General features: G+C 37.7%; 1 pseudogene; it reads right to left on the bottom strand.

Moving 5' to 3' along the window:
- Positions 1 to 2,224: 2,224 nt before the first annotated feature.
- On the bottom strand, positions 2,225 to 4,232 carry LOC118716710 (annotated as a pseudogene).
- Between the last annotated feature and the right edge of the window lie 6,233 nt (positions 4,233 to 10,465).

Here is a 10,465-nt window from a genome sequence, read left to right as displayed (position 1 = left end):
GTTGGGGGTGGGGGTCATCTTAGAGATTGATGCTTGGATAAAAAAAATCACATAGAGTCACTAGTCACTCTTTTCTCTTTGGGAAGTAGATACCTATAAAACAAAGGCATTACAATCTGTTTTGTTTACCCCCACAAAAGCTCAAGTGGCCATCTATTTTATTCCTGCAAACTCCTCCCTTTATAGGACATGGGGAAAGAGGCCATATGAAAACTGTGGGTTCATGGGAATCATTTGAGGACTACAGTGTTGTTCCTAGATTCACAGATCCATCAGTTGGCTGTTTGGTGGGTTTAAGTGCAGTAGAAGTAGATGAAATACTAAAATGTGACATAATTGGGTGAGCATAGCAAAGGATAAACAATAGTATCATTACCTGAAATTGAGCAATGGAGCAAGACAACTATGGATGATTCATACTTTCGGAGTTCCTCAGGGCAAGCAGTAAATGAATGTTTTCCTTGTACTAGATAAAGCCATCCATGAGTGATGGCTGTTAGAGTTGGAAAACTGGGCATGCTCTCCTCTTTTCAAAGCTGATGCAGATCTGGTGGATAGCAAATGAATCAAAACATTATCTATAACCTTGTCCTTGACTAAGGTGCAACTGTGTGATGTAATTTTTGAGCAACTTTTATTTTACTCCCACTCTGTTCCTAACTCTACTTCATTGGGCTAGTTTATCTTGATCCTGGATGAAAACTCAATCCCCATCTGGTCAACTTTTCCTGCACAGTTTTGAAAATGTTTTTAACACTGGTGAAATTTTTCCAAAAAAATATTGAGAACTTTAGAGAAGGGTAAAGAAGAGGAATGAATGAAGCATAGAAGCTAGCCAATAGGACTCAAAGTTTCCATGAGTCATTGGCCAATTACCTAAAATATCCTCAGGGGCATTCTAATGTTATCTTGATTTCATGTTTATATCTCCTTTCTTTCAGAATCAAGCATTCAGGTTAAACCATTTTATTGATAAACCCAGAATGCTTCTTAGGCTACATAAGAGTTTGACATAGACACAACCATAATAGGACTATTTTTTCTTTATCATTGGGAACTTCTTCATGCCATCCACATATTGTGATTATGAGGGTCAAAGACAGAATTTCTTCTTATATTACAGGTTATTTCTTAATCTCAGAGCTGATGATTGAAATTTCTATAACAAGTATTCATTTTTCCATAGTTAGAGTTAAGGCTTACTTGATACATCAACATGTTGTCTCAGACACACCCTAAATGTTAAATATCAGACCATTTCCTAAGAATGGATTTGAGAGTGAATGTAAGACACCTAAAGGTGTAGTAGAGAGTACAGGAAATGACATATTTAGAAATATTGGCCTCGGGGAAATGAGCAAAGCTTTCTCTATCCCACAGTTGTGCTTATATCTCCAACTACGAGTATTTCTAAGGAGAATTGTGAGGACAAAGCTTTCCGAAACCATTTTTGGTCACTGAATTACAAAATGCACACCTTGGCAATCAAAAATATCATGTTGTGAAGTTTAGATTTTTTGGCATCATAAAGACGGTAGACGTCTTCATTCAGTCTAACACTCTTTGAAATATTTCCTGAGAATATAACTTTTAAACTGCTAGACTCCGCTATCACCATCTTCTCACACTTTAGAGAGTTAGTCTTGTCAAAACTGGACTTCAGGGATTCCAAGTCAGTGAAATGATTCCTGGAATACAAAGAAGATGTGAATGACTGGTAGAGGTTTTGTTTCAGTTGGTCACCCTGAAATCCAAAGCATTCACTTTCCTCTGACCAGTTCTTTTTATTTTATTTTTAATTTAAAAAATGTTTTTACTGATTTTTAGAGAGAGAGGATAGGAGAGGGACTGAAACACTGATGAGTGAGAGAGCAACATCATTGATCAGCTGCCTCCTGCATGCCCCCCTCCAGGGATTGAGCCAACAACCAGAAATCCAATTGATGACCTCTTGGTTCCTGGGTCAATGCTCCACCGCTGAGCCACACCAGCTGGGCTGCTTTCATTTCTTTAGGGAATGTGGTAAACCTCAGATTGCAAAATCAAAGCCAAAATAACCTTGCAGAATTAGAATGTGTTCAAGAAACCAGTCACTCTTTAACTGGATCAGACTTCAACACGGGGCATTTGTGTTCTGCCAAAAGCTCTTCAGGTTAGGAAGCCTACACTCATCCAACATGGGGAAAGAAAATAAATACTCTTGCTTCTGCTCTCCATTCTAGGAAGGAAGTTTCTCTTTGTACTGGTCAATACTATTTCTTTTTTGCTGCTCTTTTTCCTTCTCCTTTTCTTGGTTCCCCCTTTCCATGAAGTTTCTTCAGACATCTCTGCTCATCCTTGAAATCCTGATGCTCAGCTCTGTAGAGCCCATAAAAATGCAGTACCTCCATGAGCGCAAAATAAGTGCTGTGATTTGGTACCACTCATAGGTCTCCTTCCTCTTGGCCAAAGGCTGTTCACTAAACAGTTTCATCACTTTCATGGATTTGGAATTAATAGGCCTGGCAACTTCAACAAATAGCTGGACGCTCAGACTAGTCAAGCACAAGGCATAGTATTCTGAAAGTGAAGATATTTCTGGGGCAGTAAGGTGGCAGAGCCCCGAGTGATGACCTTTCTCCTCCCATGTGCCCTTCTACTGGAAGCCTCACCAGTTCTTTTGATTGCAACTTGGTATTATGTCCCTTGAATAATAATGAAAAAGAACTGCTATTCTTAATTACCATATATTATAATTAATGACTATTAATACACAATGAAATAACTATAATTCTTAATTATTATATTCCTAGTAGATCTGACACATTCAACATATTTTTCAATGTTTTTAATCTAAAAGGAAGAATATAATACTTAAAAAATATATGTTTATTTCAGAAAGGAAGGGAGAAAGAAGGAGAAATAGAAACATCAATGATGAGAATTACCAATTGGTTGCCTCCTACACACCCCTAGTTGGGATCAAGCCCTCAACCCTGGCATGTGCCCTGACCAAGAATTGAACCCTGATTTCCTAGTTCATAGGTCAATGCTCAACCATTGAGCCACACTGGCTGGGCAAAAGGGAGAATGTCATCTTAAGAAATGCTTTTCTGTGCTTGGTTTTTTATTAATATGGTATTTTTTAATATATTTTATTTATTTTTTACAGAGAGGAAGGGAGAGGGATAGAGAGCTAGAAACATCAATGAGAAAGAAACATCGACCAGCTGCCTCCTGCATACCCCCTATCGGGGATGTGCCCATAACCAATGTATATGTCCTTGACCAGAATTGAACCTGATACCTTCAGTCTGCAGACCAACACTCGATCCACTAAGCCAATAATTCGGCTGGAATTATTACTAAAGGTTTGAGTTTTTCTTTATAAAGAATATTTTTTGAAGAATTGACTTTTGACATTTATTTAATAGCCTATAATTAAAGAGAGAGCAGAAGTCTTAGTACAAATGAGTTAAATGCTTCAAAATTGCTCATTTTATAAAGATGTTTATTTCTGGTAGCATCTAATCTGTCAGGTAAATAGCCAGCAAATGGTGCTCATGTCTGAAAGATGGGTAAGGATAACACATCTCCGTTTGAATTTGATTTTCTCATGGAGAGCCAGGACATGGTGTGGATGCTCCCCAGCAACGCCATGATAAAAATTCTAACAATTTGCTATGGGTATAGCACTTGAGCAGCCACAATTGGGTAAAGGAAAGTAGGGAGAGTTCATGAAAGATACACATGTATCAGTCTAAAAGCAATATATTGTTTGCTTCATTCCTTCTCTGAGCGACTTCTCTTCCCCATAATTTCAAACCGATTTTGCTCTACATTTATCTTTTCTGGCCAGCACTCAAAAGTGACCTATCTCACACGCCCACTTCCATGAAAATGTGTGTTCCTATGTTGGAGATGATCTAGTTCAGAAGTTACTGAAAAACCCTCAAATGTCTCATCCTCATCATAGTCATACTCTAGTTCAGTGTATCTGACACTGAACTCTTCAGTTTTCTGTAGTCAGTGGTTCTGCATTTAGGGCAATTTTCCCCTCAGGGCACATCTGCCAATGACTGGAGACATTTTTGATTGTCACAGCTAGGGGTGGACGAACTTTTGGCAATAGTGAGTTGAGGCCAGGGATGCCGTTAAACATCCTACAATGTGCTGGAGAGCCTTCAACAACACGGAATCATCAGACCCAAAGCTCAAGGGTGCCAAGTTTGAGAAACCCTACCATAGTCCATCCTTTGCCCACTTCCAATTTAGGTTACCTGCCAGCTCCTGTAGAAATTGGACTTTGTAATTCCCAGGTACCCATACAAGTATAGCATATTTTTATACATAACATATACAACCAGAAAGGATCTCCATGATCTCCCAGTCAACACCTTCCCTTTATATATGATCTCTGAAATGTGGGGAAATGAACTTTGGCCAAATATGAGGAAGAATGAAGTCCAATCAAAATAATGTATCTAATTTGTAATTGAGAATCTCGTTGCTAATTAGATTACTAAATATTAAGCCATAAGACGCAGAGCAGAGAAGAATCTCTCCTACTCTGGTCATCATCTTGCACATCACTTACACGAGAAAGAACAGTTGAGCAGGTGCAACTGACAAGATGCCAAATTTCTGATCTGGGCTCTCCCTAGGAATTGATGACTGATCCACACTCAGACTGTTCAGTATAGCACCCCTATGTTTTTGTCAAGAGATAATTTTCCGCGGATCTATCACGTTTCTACATATCCCATTTGTCTTTTTGTTCTGGACTATCTTTCCAAGGATGCCTGGATAGCCAATAGCCTTGGAAGACAGAGATAGTCTGCCTTTTGGATCAGAGGATAGGGTTGCATACTGCCAGGTGTAATTAATTAATGTCCCCTGAAGGAATAAAGGTTAGGCAGTTGTGCTTACTGCATCATTTAAAGGTTTCCTAAGCTCATGGTTCCTCAGCTGAAACATAAAAACACTGATATCAGGGACCCTCCACATCACCTTGGTGGGACTTGGGAGACAAGGAGAACATGTTTGCTGGACAATGAGTAATGAAGTCCTCAGTCTCTGACCCAGGATTCTCATATCTTCTGCCATCAGGAAAAGAACTGTCTGGCAGCTGAGTAACTAGTTTTAAGGCCCACCGAGTACTTTTCCCTCAAGTACTAAGTGCTCTAGCTTCCTGAAATTCATGTAGCTATAGCCTTAGTTATGCTTATATTTTGCTGATGCCAATGAGCTAAAATATTTTCTTCCTTCTTTCCTTCTTTCCTTCCTTCCTTCCTTCCTTCCTTCCTTCCTTCCTTCCTTCCTTCCTTCCTTCCTTCCTTCCTTCCTTCCTTCCTTCTTTTCTTCCTTCCTACTTTCTTTTCTTACCTCCTCCCCTACTTTCTCCTTCCTCTTCTCTTACATAAATTTGTATTCATGTACTTTTTCTTTATACTAAATCCATATATTTTTATTCCTTATTATTAGTGGAGAAAAATATTTCATTGAGTCAGAAATGCAAACATACTCTATACACATACACACAGTTCTAACAAACTAGATTCTGTTATGCCTAAGGAAAATAAACTAATTTATACTCCATGTCCTCTTTCTTATCAATGACCATCCTTTATTCTAACAGTTTCCTTGATTCAATTTATAACTTCTGCTGTTTTGTAGGGCACAGTTTTCTTGTCAGAGGTTTCTACTAGGAAGCAAGATGTTTTTAAGCTTCTGAAATTTTTATATGCATTTGAATGAACAGAGCAGTCTTAAAATGCATATATAGTGTTTTTGCTCAGTTGTTGTGTTTTATGGAGTATATATTCTTTTCTGAGGATAATGCTACTTCCTGCAATAAGAATGCAGAGTTTAGTTTAATTTGGTTTGGGGGAGACTACTGGTGAGTAGAGAAAACTAGGAATGGTTTATGATACAGTCTTCATTATATGCTATATCATACTGTATTTGATGATCTGCTCTCAAAAGTCAGATGTAAGCAACAGGAATCAGAGGATCCTGTGAGCGTCTCTACATAGAGTTCTTGGTCGTTTTCATGACACTGCTTGATATACAATAACTTCGCTGATAATATTAATTTCCTCAACTCACTCTTTTCTGTCATCTGGTAATCAATTGGGCATTAATATAAACAGCAGCAAACCATGATACATACCGATCAATCTAATCAAATGAGCACGATCTCTGTATGTTTTATTGGAATGTGGATTTTGAACTAAGAGAAAATTGGGTTCAAAAATCTGACTCCCTCCTTATTCTTTGACTTTGAATGAGTTATTTAATATATTTGATACTTAATTCCTACACCTATAAATACAACGCAGGATTGTTACTGTAAATTTCAAACAGAACAATGGAGGAAACGCATTTAGCACACTTCCTGGTGCAAGAAAGATATTTAATAAATTCTGACAACTTTCTTGTCATTGTTTAATAAGGCAACAGATACAAAGGGATGGCAAATGATGCTAAAATGATTAATTTCTTTTTGCTTTCAAGAGATCCTAGAAGTTTTAATTTTTGCCTCTTAGAACAATTGTATCTATTAGCAAGAAGGCATTCATAAGAGACAAACCTGGAGTTTATTTCCCCGTTCCTCCTGAGGTCACCCCATTAGAGATGCTGCAGCTGAACACCTGGCTGAACCCTGGCAACAAACTGTAGTCATCACAAATATAAGGATCCCATGAAACTGGTTGGGCTGCTTTGGAAGCCACTGACCTTCATTAGTAGTGAATTAGCTCTAGTTTCTTTCTGGTCTTTCTCTTGCTTAAGTCTTTCCCCAACCTGCTAGCCAAGGTCACACTCAGAGTACCACTGCTGTCCCAAGTGAGTTGCATAGGAGATGCTGTCCATGGTGTGTTCTTCCTTAAGGTAAAGATTCTTAGATCTTGGTGAGCAACCTTTATTTGAATCATTTGTATGGAATGAATTATTCTTTTTCTTCTAAGTTTTAGGTTTTTAAAATTATTTGCTGTCTTTAATGTTTAAAATGTCTGAGAACGCCACATTTTCATGTTAACTGTATCAGAGTTTTTATAACAAATAAAATGTATGTCATCTACCATTTAATATTTAACACTTTGCTTTATCTTTTAAAATGCTTAAGAAAAAAATACTGTATATCATCAATTTACTGAAGCAAGTTAGCTAACAACTTCTTAAAGGAGTTCATAATACAATAATCTCTTTGGGCTTAATTTTCATCCTATTTAAAGTAAGGAAATTGAACTCATCTTTCTCCAAGATCCCTCCCAGTTCTAAGACTGCTAAATATAGTTATATTTTATAACTATGTAATATAATTAAGTATTCTGACCAGTACCTGGCCCATAGGATGTACTCAATTAGTATTTGTTGAATGTTTAATAATATTTGTAACCTGGCCAGTGTGTCCCAGTGGTTGGGTGTTGACCTATGAAACAAGAGGTCAGGGTTCCATTCCCAGTCAGGGCATATGCCCAGGTTGTGGGCTTGATTCCCCAGTGTGGGGTGTGCAGTAGGAAGACGATCAATGATTCTTTCTCATCATTGATGTTTCTCTCTCTCTCTCTCTCTCTCTCTCTCTCTCTCTCTCTCTCTCTCTCTCTCCCCCCACCTCTCTAAAATCAATAAAAATATATATTTTTAAAATCAATAAGTAATATGGTACTTTAGTATAGAAAGTACTTCCTAAAAATTAACTTGGGCCCAGCTTGTGCAGTTACGTTTATTGAGTTTCATCCCATGCACCATGAGGTTGGAGGTTTGATTCCAGGTCAAGGCACATGCCAGGATTGTGAGCTTAACCCCCAGTAGGGAGTGTGCAGGAGGCAGCTGATAGATGTTTCTCTCTCATCATGTACGTTTCTGTCTTTCTCTCCTTCTCCCTTCCTCTCTCTAAAGTCAATAAAAACATATTAAAGAAAAAACTAACGGCGTAATGATCAAAACAAGGGAGAAGTTATTATTAAATGCTTTTATTGTTGCTTGTTGAGATTAGAGTATTCTTTTAAAATATTTTAAAATAATAATTTATTAACTAAATGAAAAATTTAATCCTTACAGAAAGTCGTAATCTATTTTAAAACTCAATGGAGTAAAGGTGAAATGATTTTGTGAGAAATATAAAATGGAAATTCAGATTTCCTGTCAAACATGACAGATATAAGACAAAGGCTTATTTCAGCTTTCTCCCAAAACAATAGTACAACAAGAGAAAATAGGTTTGTGAAAAGAAAACAAAAACCCATAAGGACAAATAGAACAAGAGATGAGGACAACATATGAAAGTTGTCAACACAATTTTGCAATTTCAAATGCAGAAGGATGACTAAAGCAACATGAAAATCATGTTGCTGTGAAGACAGCCTTAGGGGAGGAAAGGAAAACCAGGAAGCCAAATCAGTTGCTCTATAGAAGCATGATAAACTTAGGCACAGGAGACACTGGGTGCCTCTGAAGAAGGGGAGTACAAGCAGGACTGTAAATAGGAAAATTACTTTGAGGTGTATGTGAGAAGTAGTTGATACCTAAATCCAGGGATGGCCTCACAGGCATGCAACCTGTGCATTTGCATAAGTCCCACACTTAGGAGGCACCCTTGCAGTTTAATGTTCTCCTATTGCCATCATTAAATTCTTAATAATTTTTTTAACAAGTGGCTTGACATTTTAATTTTGCACTGGGTCCTGCAAGTTATATAGCCAGGTTAGCCGAAATCTACCCCCACCCACCCCCCCGCAACCCCTTACTTCACACAGCAAGGTGTGTATCCTTCCTTTACCCCAGCAAAAAATTGAATGATTGGAGGTACACTCTCTAAGAAGGTTCCTCCAGAGTGACTATTTGGGGACATCAAGTACAGCTAAAAACAGAAGACTAGTGAATATTACACAGAGGACAATGACATGACCAGCCCCTTTCCTCCACCTGGCACAGAGAATACTGGCAGTCAAGCTTATAACCCCAGGCAGGTGATTGACAGCTCTATGCCCATGATCAAGATTTGTCAGGTGATCCAATAGGAATTATGGGTTTAATAGGTAATATCTAAATAAAATTTTAAAAATAAAAATGTTAATTAGAAATATGGGGGCAAATACTAGAAGATTATATGAATGGATTAACTTGCCAGAGATAAGAATCAGGTACAGGGGGAAGTGGAGCTGGAAATACTGTGGTTTTTTTTGTTATGAGTCTGGTAAAGCCTTAAGACATTTAAAACCATGCTGTGTATTCTGTGATTCAAAACAATAAATTAAAAACTTAAATCTCTGAATCACATGTACTTGCAAAATACTGTTATAATTCTTATTTAATCACCAGCTGGTAGTAATGACTAAAATAATGGCAATCTCAAGAGAAATAAATAGGTTGTTCTAGTTGACAGCATAAGTACAAATGCAATGACTTAATGAATTCCTTATTAATTATTCTACTTCATACACTAACCTGTAGCACAATTATATTCGAGGCATTTGACATTGTAAAACATTAGCATATGCTCAGATTGGAGGGCTGACTGAACTTTGTAGACTAAGTGAAAAGTGACAGGTTGATGTTAGTTGGTGAGGGAAGGTTTTTCTCTAGGCTGTGGAACTATTAGTATAATCCAAATCAAGTGTTCTCTGAGACATGGATGAGCAAAGGGGAGCCGATGTGTTAATGTGACATAAGGGACAGTTTTAATAATAATTGGAGATGTCCAATTTCAAAAGAGAATTTTCAAAACATGACCACTAAGAGAAACTAAAAGAAAGCATAATTATATATGATAAGTCCCCAAATCAGATCACCAGGCATTTCAGACCGACTTGGAAGGAGAAATAAGCACACCAAGGGCTCCAAGAATGTGGGATATTCAACAACATAGCTCATGGAGGGCTGTTCACTTTCTGATGCTTGTGATTCTAGTGGAGGGTGTCCCTGGCTGTGGGTAGCGAGGGCAGGAGCTGTTCTCCTCTCCACCTCAGCTTCAAGTTGAACAGCTGTAGATTTGCACGCTGGGTTTCCAGATAAGATTTCTGCTTGAACATATTATTTCAAGGCTGGAAACCAAGTTTTTTAAAAGCATTTGCTCTTCTCCAGATTCTCTATTTCATGGATATAGAAATAAGGGCCTTTTAAATAGTCACTTCCCCAAAGTGAAAAAAGTTCTGTTGGCAAAATTAGAACCAGGAGCTAGGCTTTCTGAGAGCTAATTAATTTGCTTTCTCCCACATCAATGACCCTGGCAAAGTTGCTTTTCTGCTAAAGTAGACATACTTTATGAAATGATATGTTAATTATGACTTTGTTTAACAGGTCTTAGGAAAGTATACAATACAGAACCTTACTAAAAGAAATATGAACATCTGCATGGAAACACCCCAAATGTATTCAAACACGATGCAACACTCATTTTGGTTTTGGCTCTTTATTTACTAGGAGGTCTTATTCCATTTTTCTGCTATATTGCCAGGTCTGCCTATTTTATCTACACTGAACT

This window comes from Pipistrellus kuhlii, unplaced genomic scaffold, assembly GCF_014108245.1.
Source record: "Pipistrellus kuhlii isolate mPipKuh1 unplaced genomic scaffold, mPipKuh1.p scaffold_m20_p_12, whole genome shotgun sequence".
Lineage (NCBI taxonomy): Eukaryota > Metazoa > Chordata > Mammalia > Chiroptera > Vespertilionidae > Pipistrellus > Pipistrellus kuhlii.
This window is presented reverse-complemented; position numbering and strand designations above follow the sequence as displayed.